Source organism: Peromyscus eremicus, chromosome 8a (genome assembly GCF_949786415.1).
Source record: "Peromyscus eremicus chromosome 8a, PerEre_H2_v1, whole genome shotgun sequence".
Classification (NCBI taxonomy): domain Eukaryota; kingdom Metazoa; phylum Chordata; class Mammalia; order Rodentia; family Cricetidae; genus Peromyscus; species Peromyscus eremicus.
In genome coordinates this window covers 102,909,458-102,928,704 of record NC_081423.1, presented here as the reverse complement: position 1 = coordinate 102,928,704, position 19,247 = coordinate 102,909,458, and the positions used below count along the sequence as shown (strand labels likewise).

General features: G+C 41.2%; 1 non-coding gene across 1 annotated transcript; it reads left to right on the top strand.

Annotated features, from left to right (window-relative positions):
- Window positions 1–13,957: 13,957 nt before the first annotated feature.
- Window positions 13,958–14,121, top strand: LOC131918165 (U1 spliceosomal RNA). Its single transcript, XR_009380900.1, has one exon. It is a non-coding gene; the product is annotated as a U1 spliceosomal RNA (small nuclear RNA).
- Window positions 14,122–19,247: the final 5,126 nt, after the last annotated feature.

Here is a 19,247-nt window from a genome sequence, read left to right as displayed (position 1 = left end):
CTTTAAGTTTGAAGCCAGCCTGGTCTGCTGTGAGCTCTAGACCAGCCAGAGGTACACAGCAATACCCTGTCTCAATCCCGCTAGTGGTAGTGTGAATGAGAACGGCCCCCAAAGGGAGTGCTCCTATGTTTAGCCCTGATCTCCCAGCTCTTGGGTATAACAACTTCCAAGCTCCCATTTCAAGTCCATGTGTTGTGGCCATGAGCAGGACATGAGAGGATCTTGACAGCCTGGTCTGTGAGGTGGGAACTGTGTCCGGTGGTAAGAGTCGGTCCCTGAGTAAGACCTGCTCCCTCTGTTGCCGTTCAGAAGTTGAATGCTTGAGGCCACAGGAGGTGGTGGGGAGCCTGGTGCAAGCTCTGTGAAGGGGCAGGTGCCAGCAGAGCAGCTTTGCTCCTCGGGCTTCATTTATTTATTATTGTGTGTGTGTGTGGGGGGGTGTTTTGCCTGCACGTATGTGTGTGTACTGTAGTTACAGATGGTTGTGAGCCGCTATGTGGGTACTGGGAATCAAATCCAGGTCCTCTGGAAGAGCAGCCAGTGCCCTTAACTACTGAGATGAGGGAGTCCCTGCAGATATCCAGGCAGGGAAGTGAATCACTCGAAGAATGAAAACCCGGTGCAGATTGACTTTGTCAACCTGGATCAGACTTCTTCAGGGAGTATAATTTGGCAGGTGGTGGTGGTGTGTTCATTGTCAGCATATTTAAAACACAATACGATTTGAGGAAAAGTTTCCAGGCAACGATCAGTCCAATTCCAGATGCATAATAAAGTTTAAGGTGTGACTACATAGAAACTCTTTTACAAAGCACATGTGACCATGAGGGTGGGTTCAATAGCTAAAAGGCCAAAATCTAGTGTGATCTCTGACCAATGGCCTAGAAGTCAGCAGGCCATAAAGCACTTGTGATGTCTCCCCTAAGTATGGGTAACAGTCTAGGGAGGGAAGAGTCTGGGATAACCATTCTGGGGAATTAGGGTGAGGTCTGCCTTTACAGATAGCAAGAAGGTCACTAGGTCGGAAACAAAATACATTCCCAGGCTTCTGGGTGGGAAACCAGGTATTTTATCTCCTTCATTAAGAGATAGATACGTGGGCTGGAGAGATGGCTCAGAGGTTAAGAGCACTGACTGCTCTTCCAGAGGTCCTAAGTTCAATTCCCAGCACCCACATGGTGGCTCACAACCATTTGTAATGAGATCTGGCGTCCTCTTCTGTATACATAATAAATAAATAAATCTAAAAAAAAAAAAGAGATAGATACCTGTGTGTTTAACATTCCTGGTTTCCATAATGACCTATGGGTGTAAGGACCTCTGTGCCCCCAATACTGTGATCTCTGCAGCCTCTCTACCTTATCTTTATAAGATTTGTTTTTATTTGTCTGTGTGTGCACGTGTGTGCACATGTGTGCACATGTGTGTCCAGGTTCCCATAGAAACCAGAAGAGGGTGTTAAATCCCTCAGAGCTGGAGATACAGGCTTTTGGGAACTGCCCTGTGTGGGATCCGAACTCTGGTTCTCTGACAGAGCAGTAAGTACTCTTCACTGCTGAGTCATCTCTCCAGCCCCTCTGTGTTGGTTTGAAGGAGAATGGCTCCCATTGGCTCATATGTTTGAATGCTCGGTCCCCAGTTAATGGAACTGTTTGGAAAGGGTTAGGAGGTGTGGCCTTGTTGAAGGAGGTGTGTCACGTAAGGTAGGCTTTGAGGTTTCAAAAGCCCTTGATAGGCCTAGTGTCTCTCTCTGCCTGCTGCTTGTGGATTAAGGATGTAAAGTCCTCAGTTGCTGCTCCAGTGCCATGACCACCTGCTTCCTGCTATGATGGTCATGGACTCTACTACCCTCTGGAATCATAAACCCCAAATTAAGTGTTTTCCTCTATAAGAGTTACCTTGGTCATGGTGTCTCTTCACGGCAATAAAATACTAAGACACCCTCCATGTTATTTTTGAGGTAAGTTCTCTCAGTGAACCTGGAGCTTTCTATTTCAGCTATATTAGCTGCTGGTCAGTGAGCCCTCAGGTTCTCCCTGTCTTTGCCTCTCCAGAATTCAAGTCATTGATGTGTGTTGTCTCCTGACATGGATGCTGGGAATCCAAACTGAGGTCATATTTGCACAAGGACACTATCCACCGAGCCATCTCCCTGGCTCTACTTTTGGATTCTTTAGGATGCACAATGAGAGAATCATGTGCCTTTTCACATTCATTCCTATGTTGTTTCTTTGCTGGTTGAGTCCCGCTGGCTTACTTAGCTTCCAGTTGCTCTTGCAAACATAGCTGGAAAGGAAGGAAAATTGTTATTGAGAGATCCTAAAGCTCCACCTACATAGCTGGCCCTTCTCTGATGTGTGTGTGTGTGTGTGTGTGTGTGTGTGTGTGTGTGTGTGTGACAGAGAGAGAGAGACAGAGACAGAGACAGAGAGACAGAGGCTACAAAGTCTTCCAGGGCTCCTTGGACATTTTGTTTCTAATTCAGAGAGTACGCTACTATAAAATCTTGCTGTTTTTCATGGGTTACTGGCCATGAACTCTTGTCTGGTTTTTGGTTATGATTACAGACTTTTCTAACCAGTAATTTTCTGCTTTGATCCAGTCAGTCATGCAGCTCAGATATTCTGGGAAGAGACTGTAATCATCTCAGACTTGAGTCCCTGATGGTCTGGCTAGCTGCAGTGGAGTACAGTAAAGGAAGTCTAAAGGTGGTTTATACACTTTGGGAGCAGGGGTAGAGCCCAGAGATGGGCAACTAGGACTCCAGCTGGCACAGTGAGAGTAGGCAGGGAAACTTGTAAGTAGGTGCTATTAGACCCCAAGAAAGCAAGATAGCCACAAGCACTGGTCCTGAGGAAGGGGTGCCCTGGAAGTTTGCAAGGACATGTCTATGGTCTTTGGTGACCTCTTCTCATCTGTGAACTAGTCTTTTGAGCATTCTAGAAACCCTACACCTCTTCCACTGCAGGGTAAGAGAGGCAGGCCCAAAAGGGTGTATTTAGACCCAGCTAATGACAGAGCGATTCACAACTCAGAACTTGACGATGACTGAGTTGGAGCTGGGACCCTCCACGTGGGCTCAGCCCAATCTCTGTCTCTGAAGGGAAGTGGGACAGATGATGATGGCCGCACAGGCTGTGCACACTGCCAGGATGGCTGGTTAACTGGTGTTGTTAAAATTCGTTCCCTGGGGAGTCATCTACAACACCTACCCTCCTAAGGTCCTAGTAGACAAACAGAGGTGTGATTCCACCAAAGTTCACCAGGGGGAGCCAATGAGATCACTAAGCTTACAGTGCGTTAGCTGAGGGGCTCCCAACAGAAGTGCAGGGAGCCTGGCCTTAAAGCAAGCACACTGGGAGGTCTGTGCCCAGCAGGGATGACGGCTTTCCCAGGACTGCTTAGATGGAGCCCCCTTTCCCTGGTCCTAAGATTACACCAGGCCCCTTGTAACTGGGGCAGAGCTGCACACAACTGGTTGTGGGGAGGATTGGACACTCAGGTGAGGGTTCCATGACCCTCCCTACCCCTCCTTCTGTGAGAGAAGGTAGACAGTCAATAAACCCAGTTGTGATTATCTTGAGGCAGAACTCCTGATGATGGAGGCAGTTAGGCTTGTAGGATAGTCCAAAGCTTTACAGAAGAGGAGACTGGGAAGAAATCATAGCATTTGTCCTATAATTGTCTCTGAGAAGCAAGAAATCGGTAAAATATTTTTTTCTTCATTTTATTTTACAAATTATCGATAATAGGCACGATGGGCATATAATTGGTATGTAATCACGAAAACTGAGCTATTACATGTGAAAGTTAAATTTTGAATGTACTGGGGATATAGCTCAGCGGTACCACATTTAATTGGCAACACAAGTCACCAAGAAAACAAGGTAATTGCGTATACTTGGACTGGCATCTCACACCACGTTTTTAAAGAATATTTCCTAGGCTTCTGCACCTGCCTGGTCACCGGGCAGGCACTGAGATAGAGGAGGGACACAGGCGTGTTGAATCAGGGACGGGAGGTCAGCAGTGCTGATTGAGGAGCTGCTGATTGGTCCCTTCCCGTTATTCATAGACTATTTGAAAACAAACTTTACTCAACGGTCATGCCGATGAGCGGAGTGGAGAAAAATTGAAGTAGCAACTGATGCACCCGGAACTTCACAGCTCAGGCTCAGCTCCCGGGGAAGCAGGCACACAGACAGCAGGGAGCGCCGCAGTACAGAGAGCTTCTGGCTATGGTAGGGCAGTCCCGCGTCCTTTCAGCACCTGGGACTGGGTCCACCTCTGGTAAAGAAGAATAGAATCCATGGATGAGAGCCTGCTGAGTTGTGTGTATGTGTGTCTCCTAGCAATGATGGTTGAATGTTGTCAATATTCCTTTTGGTGGTCACAACAGAGTAGGGCACACAGGAGTGCCCCACATTCTCATGAGATGGAGTGGCTTGAGATCACAAACACCAAGTATGTGTAGCACAGTTTTATGGGACCTAGAGTGTGAGTTCATCCATCAGAAGACTCAAGGGAAAAGGGATGAGTTACTTGGTTGATCCAGGGAGGTGTTGAGGCATGGAACCTCTGTGAGAGATTATGGAATTTTGGCTCAGGGTCACACCAGGATCTCAGTGTCAGGGTCTGGGTTCAAATTTGCTGGGGAAAAGCCATAGCTGGCTAGTCACAGTAAGGCCAAGGGGTGCTGGTTGTTGTTCAGGACACAGATAGAAAGCGGTAGTGGTGGGGAAAGCTGAAGATCCTTAATGTAACTTGGAAAGTGAGATGGCTCACTTGCCACCAAGCCTGAAGGCATGAGTGCTATCCCTAGAACCCACATGGTGAGAGGAGAGGATCAGCCCCTGCAAGGCATCACTGACACTTTCAGATGTGTGCAGAGGCACATGGGCACTTGCGTGCATACACGCACATGTGCACACAAATTAATTGATGATTAATTAATGTAAAAACAGGAAAGGTGAAATATAAAATGGTAATGATTTTTGTATTTATCATATGATTTGTATTTGTGTGCTCACATATATATATATATATATATATATATATATATATATATATGCATGCTATTGTATTCATAGGTACACATGCATATATGTAGACATGTAGACGCCAGAGGTCAACCTTGGGTATATTTCCTCAGGAGCCATTCACCTTGTGTTTTGAGACATGGTCTCTCATAGTGAACAGGAGCTCACCAATTCAGCTAGGCTAGTTATCCAGCTAACCCAGGTATCTTAGTTAGAGCTTTTATTGCTGTGAAGAAACATCATGACCACAGCAACTCTTACAAAAAAAAAAAAAAAAAAAAACGCATTTAATTGGGGTGGCTCACTTACAGTTCAGAGGTTCAGTCCATTATCATCATGGTGGGGAAGCATGGAGACATGCAGGCAGATGTGGTGCTGGAGTAGCAGCTGAGAGTCCTACATCTTGCAGGCAACAGGAAGTTGACTGAGGCACTGAGTGGTATACTGAGTATAGGAAACCTCAAATCCCACCCCCACAGTGACACACTTCCTCCAACAAGGCCATACCTACTCCAACAAAGCCACATCTCCTAATAGTGCCACTCCCTATGAGATTATGGAGGCTGGTTACATTCAATCTACCACATTCCACTCCCTGGCCCCAGTGAGCTTATAACAATATCATAATGCAAAATGCATTTAGTTCAACTTCTAAAGTCCCCATAGTCTGTCACAGTCTCAATAATATTTTAAAGTCCCAAGTTGAAAGTCTTTTCTGAGTGAGATTCATGCAATCTCTTAACTGTAATCCCTATAAAATCAAAATCAAAAAAACAGATCACATATTTCCAACATATAATGGCACAGGATATACATTACCATTCTAAAACATAGGGAAGGGATCATAGTAAGGAAATACTCGTCCAAAGCAAGACCAAAAACCAGCTGGGAAAACTCCAAATTCTGCATCTCCATGTCTGATGTCAAAATGCTCTTCACATTTCCAACTTCTTTCAGTTTCGTTAACGGCAACACACTTCTGCTGTGAAATAACCCTTCTGTATACTGTGAAGATGTGTTGCTCTCATTGTTAATAAAAAGCTGACTGGCCAATAGCTAGGCAGGACTTTTAGGGCAGAGAGAACACTGGAAAGAAGGAGGATGGAACTGGAGGAGTCTCGAGCCAGATGTGAAAGAAGCAACAGGAGAAGCTTATAGATGAGGTAAACAAGCCTAGAGACAGCAGCATATAGATTAAATCAAATGGGTTAATTTAAGTTGTAAGAGCTGTCTAGAGACAAGCCTAAGCTATCACTCGAGCATTTATAATTAATAGCAAGTCTCTGTGTGGTTATTTGGGGAGCAGCTGATGGGAGAGAGCTGATTGGTAGTCTAGACAGAAAACTCCACCTACATACTTCTTTCCCTTGGGCTGTTTCCACTCCCTGTTAGCAGCTCCCCTCAGCAGGTGTCCCACAACTCTGGCATCTCTAACATCTTGGGTTCTCCAAGGCAATCCAGGCTTTAACTTCACAACTTCACGCAATGACCTCACTACTAGGCCTGTATTCAGGGACACAACTGACACATGCCTATCTTCAGGGATTGACTTTCTTTAGGCATGGAGGCAAATTCCATAACCTGTTTCTTCTATCCTTAACTCTAAAGCCAGAACCATGTGGCTGAAGCTGCCAAGTTCTGCTGCTTGCTGGGACTGGAACATGGCCTTCTTGTTACATCTTCACCAGATTCCTGTCCTTTACTGCCTAATCTTAGCTGTCCTGAAACTTGTTCTATAGACTAGGCTAGTATCAAACTCAGAGATCCGCCTGCCTCTGCCTCCCCAGTGCTGGGATTAAAGGTGTGCACCACCACACTGGCTCTAAGCTTGTCTTTAGTTCCTTTTCAAAGGTTGGAAATTAAGCTGGGTGGGATCTTGCCCTGAGGCCACCACTCCCTTTATTCCATTTCTTAATCTATTTATCTCCTTAAACACAAAATTTAGCTTCATTCCAATGTCTGGTGCTCTTTTTTTCTCCTCGAATATTTTTTCTTGCTCAGCTTGCTCCTTTTCATTATAAATCTTCACCAGAGTTACCACTAATATCCACATGACAGAGTCTGTACTAGGCTGTTGTGAGATTTCTTCTGCCAACAGAATTAATCCAAAACTCTTCACTATAGGCTTAGGCAGACTCTTTGGACAAGGACAAAAGGCAGCCACTTTCTTCACCAAAGTATCACAAGATATTTTGCAACCTACTAAAATTATCCTCCTCCGAAACCTCTTGAGGCAGCCCCCTCCCAATAGTTCAAATAACTCTTAGCACTTCTGTCTTCAATGATCCTATTAGTATGGCCCATTATGCAATGTTTAAAACATTCCACTGCTTTCATAACCCAAAGTACCAAGGTCCACATTCCTCCAAACAAAAACATGGTCTGGCCTATCACAGTAATACCCCAGTTTGTGGTACCAACTTTTGTCTTAGTTTGGGTTTTTATTGCTGTGAAGAGACACCATGACCATGACACCTCTTATAATAAAAAAACATTTAATTGTAGTGGCTCAATACAGTCGAGAGGTTCAGTCCATTATCATCATAGTGGGGAGCGTGTCAACATGTAAGCAGTATGGTGCTGGGGTAGTAGCTGAATTCCAGGCAAACAGAAGTTGACTGAGACACTGGGCAGTGTTCTGAGCATAGGAAACTTCAAAGCCTACCCTCACAGTGACATGCTTCTTCCAACAAGGCCATACTCATTCCAACAAAGCCATACTTCCTGATAGTACCACTCCCTATGACATTATGGGGGCCAATTACACTCAAACTACCACACCTTGTTGTCTGCTTCCCCATAACTGGGATTACAAGCTTGTGGCACTACATTGGTTTTTTTTAACATGAGTTCTAGGGATCAAACTCAGAAAGGCAAGCACTTTACATAGTGACACATGTTGTAGGGTAATCTTTTTTTAACCATGTGGTTGCTGGGAATTGAACTCAGAACCTCTGGAAGAGCAGCCAGTGCTCTTAATCTCTGAGCCATCTCTCCAGCTCTGAGTCTACTTTAAACAACCACTAGTCTTAAATATTTTGCATTGGTGTGGATTTTTGTATATTGATACAATTTAAGGTTATTTTTTGTTATACTGTATATATATATATATATATTCTTGCTTAAGGCCTTGTAACTATGCAGATAATTTTAAAATGTTATGTAATGTTTTAGTCTTTGAAAGCTATTAAGATAATAAATACAGGTTAATAGTCATCTGTAACATCAAACTTATAGTAGTCATGTTAGGTATGTTTTCAGGGTCATACAGAGATATATTTTTAGATAGATAGATCATATTCAAACACTCCAAAGACCTACAGAATATGGTGATATTTTATCTGTGTTCCCCCCCCCCCAATTAAGTTTATCTGAGGATCAGAGGAAAAAGCCAGCCACTATATTAAACATAGAAATCAGGCAATGGTAGCACACGCCTTTAATCCTATCACTGGGAGGCAGGGATCTGTCTGGATCTCTGTGAGTTCAAGGCCACACTGGGAACAGAAATATGGGTGGTGGCACATGCCTTAAATTCTAACACTAGTTAACTATAAAGGTCTGGAGGTCTGTACAGACAGACAGGAAGTGACTGAGCTGGACTGGAAGAGGAAGTGATGTAGTTGGGTGGAGAGGAAATGAGATGGCAGAACAGAAAGGCATATACAGGAAGTAGGTCTCTTTGACAGAGGATCTCCAAGCGGGTAAGAATGTTCTGCTTTTCTGATCTCTCAGCTTTTCACCCCAAAATCTGGCTCCGGGTTTTTCATTTAATAAGACCTTTTAAGATTCATGTTACAACAGAAAATGACATTTAAAATGTTTCAATAATACAAGGTTTTTCATGACAGCGAGGCACATCTGCTCCTGGCATCACCAATTTACTTCAAGAAAGGATGATGGAGCCGGGTGGCGGTGGCGCACGCCTTTAATCCCAGCACTTGGGAGGCAGAGCCAGGCAGATCTCTGTGAGTTCGAGGCCAGCCTGGGCTACCAAGTGAGTTCCAGGAAAGGCGCAAAGCTACACAGGGAAACCCTGTCTCAAAAAACCAAAAAAAAAAAAAAAAAAAAAAAAGGATGATGGGCATCAAAGAACCTCCATATTGAGTTTGCCTTCTTTATGGCAAAAGCTACCCACTAGGCAAGAAACTGCCCTTGTCTCAATGCTGACAGTACGCTGTCCAATCTGACCAGCAGGACACAAAGAAAAATGAGTGCCAAACTTTGTCAAGACAGGGTAGGACAGTCCTTCAAAAATTCCTGCTTCACAAAAAAGTCTATCAGAAAGCCAGGGGTGGTGATGCATGCCTTTAATCCCAGCACTGAGGAGGCAGAGGCAGGTGGATCTTTGTGAATTCCAGGCCAGCCTGGTCTACAGAATGAATTCCAGGATAGGCTCCAAAGCTACAAAGAGAAACCCTGTCTCAAAAAAAAAAAAAAATCTATCAGATATGCTAGGCCTGTAGGCTGAAAATCCCGCAATGTTGCAGAGGAACCTTGGGGTGGTTGTCCAGGCAACCAGCTGTTTCCTTTGTTTCATTTAGTTTTGGAAGTTGCTTGCTCTGCACTTTCTGTTTACTAAGGTAATATTAGCCTCTGGGGTCATTGATGGATTTGAAGTCTAGATATTCATAGTTTTTCTTAGTTATGATAGAAGATAAATTAGGTACAGAACTTTGAACTTACCAAGATAAGATAAAAAATAAAGTATTTTGGCCGGGCGGTGGTGGCGCACGCCTTTAATCCCAGCACTCGGGAGGCAGAGCCAGGCGGATCTCTGTGAGTTCGAGGCCAGCCTGGACTACCAAGTGAGTTCCAGGAAAGGCGCAAAGCTACACAGAGAAACCCTGTCTTGAAAAACCAAAAAAAAAAAAAAAAGTATTTTCTCCAAAATTGCCAAATATAAATGGACTAAACATTTTGAATGTAATTTTTAACTGATAATTGTTCTTATTATATATAGCTTTACTGTGCTAGAATTAAACCCACTCCTTTTTATTTAGACAAAAAGGTGGAAATGTTGTGGAATAATCTTTTTGTACACTGTGAAGATGTGTCATTCTGATTGGTTTAATAAAAAGCTGAACAGCTGAATAGCTAGGCAGAATTTTCAGACACACAGGACACTGGGAAGAAGAAGGGGGGAGTCACCAGGCAGACCCAGAGAAAGCAGCATAGGCATTACAAAGTAAAGGTAACTGAGCCATGTAAAAGAACCTACATTAAAAGATATGGGTTAAATTTAAGTTATAAGAACTAGTTAGAAACAAGCCTAATCTATTGGCTGAGCTTTTATAATTAATAATAAGTCTCTGTGTTGTGATTTGGGAGCTGGCTGGCAGGACAAAGACATCTACCTACTGACACATCTCCCCAGGTAAGTGTATATTTGTGTGCACATGAGTGCACATGAGCTTGGAATAGAACCAGAGCCTCACAGTGCTACCTAGCACCTTACCTGTTGCGGGAGAATTGTTTGCACTGCCACTCCATGGTGCCAATAAAGACACCTTGAATCAAGGATGGAGTCAGTGATTGGCTGACCGGGATTAGCCATAGAGTTATTGGAGGACTGAGGAAGTCAGAGAGAGAGGGATAGGAAGAAAGAAGGAGGGACTGAGGGGATTTCTGCGGCTTTTGGATCAGGAAAATATGGAGAGTAGGGTCAGACAATCACCCCTCTGCTGTTTCTTGGATTTATCAGTTTTTTTATGAATACTAACACAATTAGGTAAACGATACATCTGGCATCCAACTCGTGGCATTATTAAACCACATCAAGGCAGTAAACCCGCCACCTGTCTGTTACTGCTGCTGTCGCAGACAACTTAGTCTCCCTCCCCACAGGCCTTTTGTGCGAGTTTTTCCTTTGCAGTCTTTCTATATCAGCCTCCAGCTGCTGCCTGCCCCACCCACAGCTGGCCCATGCCTTCACTTCCAGCCATGCAGGTTCTCCCTGGACCCCTCACCAGGATGCCAACCCAGGCCAGTTCAGCCACTTTGACACTTGCTCTCACCTGCTCTGGCTTCCACTGCTGCTGTCACTGCTGCACACCCTCAGCCCCTGGCTACACAAACAGCTACAGGTGTCCTTAACCTGGCCTGTGTAGCACAAGAACAGCCTGCTGTGATCCCAGTGCTGGCTGTACTAGTCTGGCTGCCTGGGCACCCCATGCTTCCCCCCACCACAGGGCTGACTCTACAGTTGGCTCCCCACCTCCTGCATAGCCCTGCCATTAGGTTTTAAAAAAGAAGAGAGGAAAAATCTTTCTTTTATTAAGAATTGGAAATATCACAATGCAGGGAGTTAGGACCCTGTTTAGTGCTGCTATGGATGGCTTGTACATGGAAAAAAGGAATGAGGGGATAAAACACTTTAGCTGGGATTGACATAATTCTGATTTTGATTACTATCAGCTTGGTAATTCATATTTTATCCTTAAAAATGGTCTGATAATTGTGCCAAATATGAAAAATTTGGTAAAATACAAGCCTTAGACTTACTATTGATAAGATGCAACTTTAGAAAGACTTCTTAATGAAAATAATGAATATTTGACTGATAAGATACAAGCCTTAGAAAGACCTATTAATGAAAACAAGAAAAATATTCAGACACAGACAGAGGAATTTAGAGGAGAACCTACTTCACCACTGCATTATGAAATTGAAGAGGAGTGGTCCAAGGTTATTAGAAAACCAACTTTAGTTTATCCAGTTACCATACAAGAATGACCACCAGATGATAGACATCCCAAGGCTATGCAGAAGTTCACTGGGATCCTATAGGAGTTTTAGATTTGAAGAGATTTAAAGAAGCAGTCATTTCATATGGTATGCATTCAACCTATGTGAAGCAGATGTTACATTCATGGACAACTCAGAACAGAATTATTCCACAAGACTGAAAGACTTAGCTACAGCAGTATTGGAAGCTGGTCCTCAGTTACAATGGAAAACGTCGTGGAATGAGGAAGCTGGGTCTGTAGAACAATGAGGTAGAGCTATAGGTATGGAAAAATTTCCAAGATCAGTCCCTTGGTAAAGTATGCTGATTTGCAAAGACAGACTAGATTTTATGCTTACACCTTGGCTCTCTGTTGTATAGAAATTTGAATGCTTGGGGCAGGGTTGAAGAATCAGCAAAGAGGATTGAATCATTTACTAAAATTATACAAGGCCTCAAAGAAGCCTTCACTGATTTTTTTTTAATACAAAAATTGACTTCAGCTGTAAATAAAATGATATGAGATACAAAAGTTAGACAAATATTAATTCAATCTTTGGCTTTTGAAAATGCTAATTCAGAATGCAAAAGGGTGATTAAGCCTTTAAAGGCAACATCAGCACCAATAGATGAATGGAAATAGAAATACAGCTGATATTGGATCTCATGTTTATGATGCTACCTTGATAGGAGAAGTAATTTCTAAAAGTTTTAAGAAAAATCAAAATATCAGATGTTTTAATTGTGGCAAACAAGGTCATTTGAAAAGGTATTGTAGGCAAAATGTTCCTAAAAACAATGGTTTTTCTAGAGATAATTTAAACATAGGGCCCCAGCCTTCTGGAGTACGTAGAAGGTGTGGCAAAGGCTAGCAGTGGACTGAAAAAAAAAAATGAATGCAGATCAACAAGGGACAGGCAAAGTAACCTTTTGCCATCAGGAAATGCCCTGAGGGGCCTCCCACAGGCCCCAATATCAAAGTTGGCTCATCATTCCCTGTCATCATCAGAGAAACTCATACATAGAGCAATTAAAAGATAATGCCTGTTGTTAAAAACCACACTGCTTGTCAGGTGGTAGTGGCACATGCCTTTAATCCCAGAACTTGGGAGGTAGAGGCAGGCCTGGTCTACAGAGTGAGTTCCAGGATAGGCTTCAAAGCTACACAGAGAAACCTTGTCTTGGAAAACCAAGAAAAACAAAAACAAAAACAAAAAAACCCACACTGCTCTGGATGTGACCAATGACAGAACAATTTGTATAGGTACAGCAGAAAGTTCAAGAGAGATCAGAAAACAAGTATTTTGGCAAACTTCTATAAATGATCAGAGACCAAAGCTAAAAATACATATAAATGGCATTAAAATGGAGGGTTTAGTAGACACAGGTGCAGTTGTAACAATAATTTCACCAAAATCTTGACATCTAGATTGGCCTTTTCAGGAGGTAAATGTTCATCTTCTAGGAATTGAAACTCTATCTTAGGTAAAACAAAGTGCAAGATGGGTTGCGGGTATGGATTGACAGGAAAATCAAAACCATATGTGGTTAACATAGCAATGAATTTATGGGGACATGATTTATTGCAGCAATGGAAAACAGATTAATATTCCTTCAATCTCAGAGACAAATTTAGAAAAGGGGAAATATGGTGATATTTTATTTGTACTGAAATGTGATTTTATTTGTATGTTAATAAATAAAGTTGCCTGGGGGTCAGAGCTAATAGCAAGCCATAGCAGAAGCTGGGCGGTGGTGGTGCATGCCTTTAATCCCAGCCCTTGGGAGGCAGAGCTAGGCAGATCTCTGTGAGTTCAAGGATACAGCCAGCATGGAGACACACGCTTTTAATCTCAATACCAATCTTAGAAGACCTGGAGGTCTGTATAGACAGGCAGTGACAAGGAGGTCATGTGATTGGGTTTACAACCAATGAGAAGGCAGAACAGAAAGTTCAATAAAAGGACAGACACACAGGAAGTAGGCCTCTTTGCTGAGGGGAAGGACAGCAGTGGCAGTGAAGGGTAAGAAAGGGTTTTTAGCTCTTAGCTAATGCTCTGACCTCTTGGGCTTTTAACTCTGCAATTGGCTCTGTGTTTCTTCTTTAATAAGACTGTTCATCTACACAAATCATAAAATAAAGACTGCTTCTGAGAGAAATATTAAAAGGTATTATTAAGAACAATCTCAAATACTTACCTGGCAGGGGAGATACCATGATCACGAAGGTGGTTTTCCCAGGGCGAGGCTTATCCATTGCACTCCGGATGTGCTGACCCCTGCGATTTCCCCAAATGCGGGAAACTCGACTGCATAATTTGTGGTAGTGAGGGACTGCATTCGCGCTCTCCCCTGTAAAATAAAAAAAAAAAAAGAACAATCTCAAACCATTCAGGTTGTACATAAGCTGGACACAGCAGCAGTTGGTCTTTCAAGGGTCCTGACAGCCCTACCTTTAAAATGGTCAATTGATAAACCAGTGCAGGTGGAACAAAGGCCTTTGACATCAGAAGAATTACAGGCACTAGAACAGTTGGTACAGGAGCAGCTAGATGCTCAACATATTGAAGAATTAACCAGTCCTTGGAATTCTCCTAAATTTTTTATTAAAAAGAAATCTGGAAAATGGAGAATGGTAACAGATTTAAGAACCATAAATGAGGAGATTCAGCCAGTGAGCTCCTTATGGCCTGGAATTCCTTTGTCTTCTTTATTACCTAAAGGATGGTCTATTATAGTGATTTATTTAAAGGACTGCTTTTTTACTATACCATTACAAGAACAGGATAGGGAAAATTTTGCCTTCACAGTGCCTACTTAGAGTAATTCTCAGCCTGTTAAAAGGTATCAGTGGAAAATTCTTTCACAAGGGATGTTAAGCAGCCCCACCTTGTGTCAATAGTTTGTACAGCAGTCATTGGAAATAATTTGCAATCAGTTTCCTCAATCTATAATTTACTTTTATATGGATGAGATATAATAGCTGATTCAGACTCAGATACCTTAGGAAAATGTTTAAAGAGGTAAAAAAAAAATTTGCCTTGCTGGGGACTATAAATTGCTCCTGAAAAAAATACAAAAAGGAGATTCTATTAATTACCTAGTATATAAAATAGGTTTACAAAAATTCAACTAAAAAAAATACACATCAGGAGAGATCAATTATAAATTCTTTTTTTTTTGGGGGGGGGCGGTTTCGAGACAGGGTTTCTCTGTGTAGTTTTGGTGCCTGTCCTGGATCTTGCTCTGTAGATCAGGCTGGCCTTGAACTTACAGAGATCTGCCTGGCTCTGCCTTCCAAGTGCTGGGATTAAAGGCATATACCACTGCCGCCCAGCCAATTACAAATTCTTAATGATTTTCAAAATTGCTGGGAGATATTAATTGGCTATGGCTCACAATTGGATTGACAACAAGAACTAAGTAATTTGCTGGGCAGTGGTAGTACACACCTTTAACCCTAGCACTTGGAAGGCAGAGGCAGGTGGATCTCTGTGAGTTTGAGGCTAGCTTGGTCTACAGATGGAGTTCCAGAAAAGGCTCCAAAGCTATGCAGAGAAACTCTGTCTCAAAACAAAAAAAAAGTAAGTAATTTATTTCAAACAACTAAGTAATTTATTTCAAACCTTCCAAGGTGATTAGCATTTAAATAGTCCAAGAAAATCATCAGCTGAGGCAATGAGAGAATTGGCTTTGGTAGAAGAGAAATTACAGGATGCACATGTGGATGGCTTGGATCCAGAGCTTGGTTGTCTCCTAGTCCTTCTACCTTCTGCTCATTCTCCTACAGGAATTCTTATGCAGAGAAAAGATAATATCTTAGAATGGATATTTTTACCATACAAACAGTGCAAAAAATTAAAGACCTATGTAGAAAAGATTTTTAAATTGATTCTGAGAGGAAAATTGATATTTGTCAATTAGCAGGAATAGACCCAGCAGAAATTGTGGTACCTTTTTATTAATGCTAAAAATTCCCTCATTATGGACAGAAAATAAACACTGACAAAGAGCTTGCAGTAATTATTTTGGGAGAGATAAGTAACAAATATCCCAAAAGCAAGAGATTTCAGTTTATAAAGGGAACTAATTGGATTATTCCTCACATTGTACAGGGAACACACCAATTTCTGGAGCCACGACCTTCTATACTGATACAAATAAATCAGAAAAGGCAAGTTATAGGTCAGGAAAATAAATAAAGTGGCTCAAAATCCTTTCAATTCAAAAATCAGAATTATATGTTATTCTCATGGTATTATTAGATTTTCCAGAACCTCTTAATATAGTTACTGACTCTCAATATGCAAAAAGAGTTGTTTTACATATTAAAACTGCTGAACTTATCCCAGATGATTCAGAATTAACTTTGTTATTTATTCAATTACAAGAAATAATCAGAAATAGAAACCAACCATTGTTTATAACCCATATCAGATCCCATATGGGTCTACCAGGCCCTCTAGAAAAAAGTAATGATAAAATTGATAAGCTATTGATAGGAAATATGCTAGAAGCCTCAGAATTTCATTAAAAAAAACCCACTACATTAATAGCAAAGGTTTGAAGAAAGATTTCTGTATCACTTGGCAACAAGCCAAGGAAATTATAAGGAAATGTTGTATCACTTAGCAACAAGCCAAGGAAATTATAAGGAAATGTCCTACTTGGTCTTGTATAACTAAACTCCACTATCTGCAGGAAGTAACCCAAAGTGTACTCAAAAATGTAAAATTTGAAAATGAATGTGTTTCATTTTACAGAGTTTAGAAAATTAAAGTATATGTACCATACCATAGATTCTTATTCAGGATTTCAATGGGCAACTGCTTTGAGTTCTAAGAAGGCTGATTCTGTAATTACACATTTATTATAAGTTATAGGCATCATGGGAATACCTGTACAATTTAAGGCTGACAATGCTCCAGCATATGTCTCTAGTAAAATGAAACAGTTTTTTGGATATTACAATATAAAACATATTATAGATACACCACATAATCCTACAGGACAAACAGTTATAGAACGATCTAATCACACTTTAAAAGATTTGCCTCAGGGTGTTTCCCCGATGGCAAAAGCAAGAGATTACCTTGTCTGTCCCTTGTTGATCTACATTCATTAGTCCAATGCTTGCCTTTGCCACACCTTCTGCATAATCCAGAAGGGAGGGGCATTCTGTTGGGATTATTCCTTGAAAAAACATCGTTTCTAGGAACCCACTACATCTCCCCCTTTTGTATAAATAAGAAAGTTCTAACCTAATACAAAACTACATAATAGGAATGATTATCAAATATTGTCCAGGAGGAATAAGGGATAATGACCTAGACAAGATGGAACTACAACCAACACAAACAATATCAAACAAGAAACACATACTAAAATACTAAAATCCAGAGAAGTTTGGAGCATAGGTAAATGGCATGTTACCAAGATCATTCCAAAAAGTGTCCTATCCTAAAGAACCTAAATCTAATACTTAATATGTTCTAGCTAAGATACAAGAAGATTATAGCTATATCTGTTAGTCTTCAATCCCATCAAAGACTTGAGAAGGAATATAATAATACCTGAAAAATGGGAGAAGGATGCAAGCAACTTTCGGGAGTCTTGTGAGAGTAGACAGAGACAGCTGGCAGCCTGGATAGTCACCTAAAGTTTCTCAGTATCGTTGGTACATTCAAATTGGCTACAGGCCTAGAGTATCTGTCAGACCATTTTACTGTCAGCAGTTGAGGCAAGGGCAGTTCTTTGCCCAGTAGGCCATCTTGTGCCAAGAAAAAGACAAACTTCCAAACAGAAATGTCTCAGAAGCCCAACATTCTCTTGGGATCATTTCGGTGCTACCAGGAACAATCATGTCTCACGTCAACAGAATTCCAAGTTATCAAAACATTTAATGCTATAGTCTCTAGGTCTATGAAGTGTTTGGAGACAACCTATCCATCTGACATATGTTTCTGTAAGACTGGAGACCCTAACTAACATAACTATAGAGATGACAAGCATAAGTGACTATAAATCTGTAAGTCTTATCTACCTAAATAACCTAAGGACTAAGGCTTCATGTAAACAGGGTAAACAGAGTAAGCAAATGTACAGTAAAAGGACAATGACTTCAAAACTGAGACAATACACAAAATAGCTAAAGCAGAGGTATGAATGTATAGTGTAATATGCAATATGACAATAATCCTAAATATGTATCAATATACCAAATATCCTAAACAGAGGTAGAACATACATACAGTATGACAAATATAATATTACATTTGTACCAATATACAAAACATTTCAAATAAGAGCAGAAATGTATGTACATTACAACAAATATGGTTTTGTATTTGTATCAATATACAAATTATCTGGAATAAGAATATAAAAATAGCTTACATTTGTATCAATATTACAAGAATCCATAACGGCACAATTTATCTAAGGCTGATATTTTACTAAATTAGTTTATTAGTATATACAATAATCTACCTTAATATCCTATACCTATCCATTCACCCTGTTTTCTTTTCTTAAGGGGAATACCGAGTTTTCTTCTACTCCCAACCCTATAATCATTATCCATAACCCTCAGAAACATGAAACCTTTGGAAGAAAAGGGGCATTTTCTTAGAATTGGTTCCTGCTGTTCAGGGGGCAACGGTATCTCTGTGGGGTTCTATAAGAAAGCTCAGATAATTAAGTCTCAGTTGGACTAACTGTAGATTCTGCAGCCAGTCTCAGAGTAATGGGTAAGATTGTCTGAGATTCTAGTTAGAAGTGTAGTATGATGATGATTACCATGGCATCATTCTGGACTGGGTAGAGTTGTCATTGTGAGACTCCATCTTCCTTCTGGAGACTTCAGAGATTGCTATTGGAAAAACTTATTTTTTTACTGTGAAAAACTTGAACATTATTAATGTCAAAATGGGAAGTTTGGATTTAAAGATAACATGACATATAATAAAGGATTCCAAGAAATCAAGAATAAGCATGGGGGCTGGAGAGATGGCTCAGAGGTTAAGAGCACCGACTGCTCTTCCAGAGGTCCTGAGTTCAATTCCCAGCACCACATGGTGGCTCACAACCATCTGTAATGAGATCTGGTGCCCTCTTCTGTATACATAATAAATAAATAAATCTTTTAAAAAAAAAGAATAAGCATGAAGAGAATTAAAATCTTGAAGACAATGGTCCCTTTTTATTGGTTTTCTTCTGTGCCACACCAGATGACTCTTCTGATATGATATAGAATCTCTCTTTTAGCAATATGCTTGGGTTTAGAGAAGGAGTGAGCCAATTCCAACCCAAAAGCCAGCTTGGTATATAATTGAATCAGAACTACAACTTTTCTAGAATTAAAGAGATATAGATGTTAGGCAGTGAGATATTACCTTCTGTAGATTGGTACCAATAGACTCTTTCTTTCTGCTGTAGAGATCTGGATATCCAAGGCCTTATGATTTCTGCAAGATGGGTAT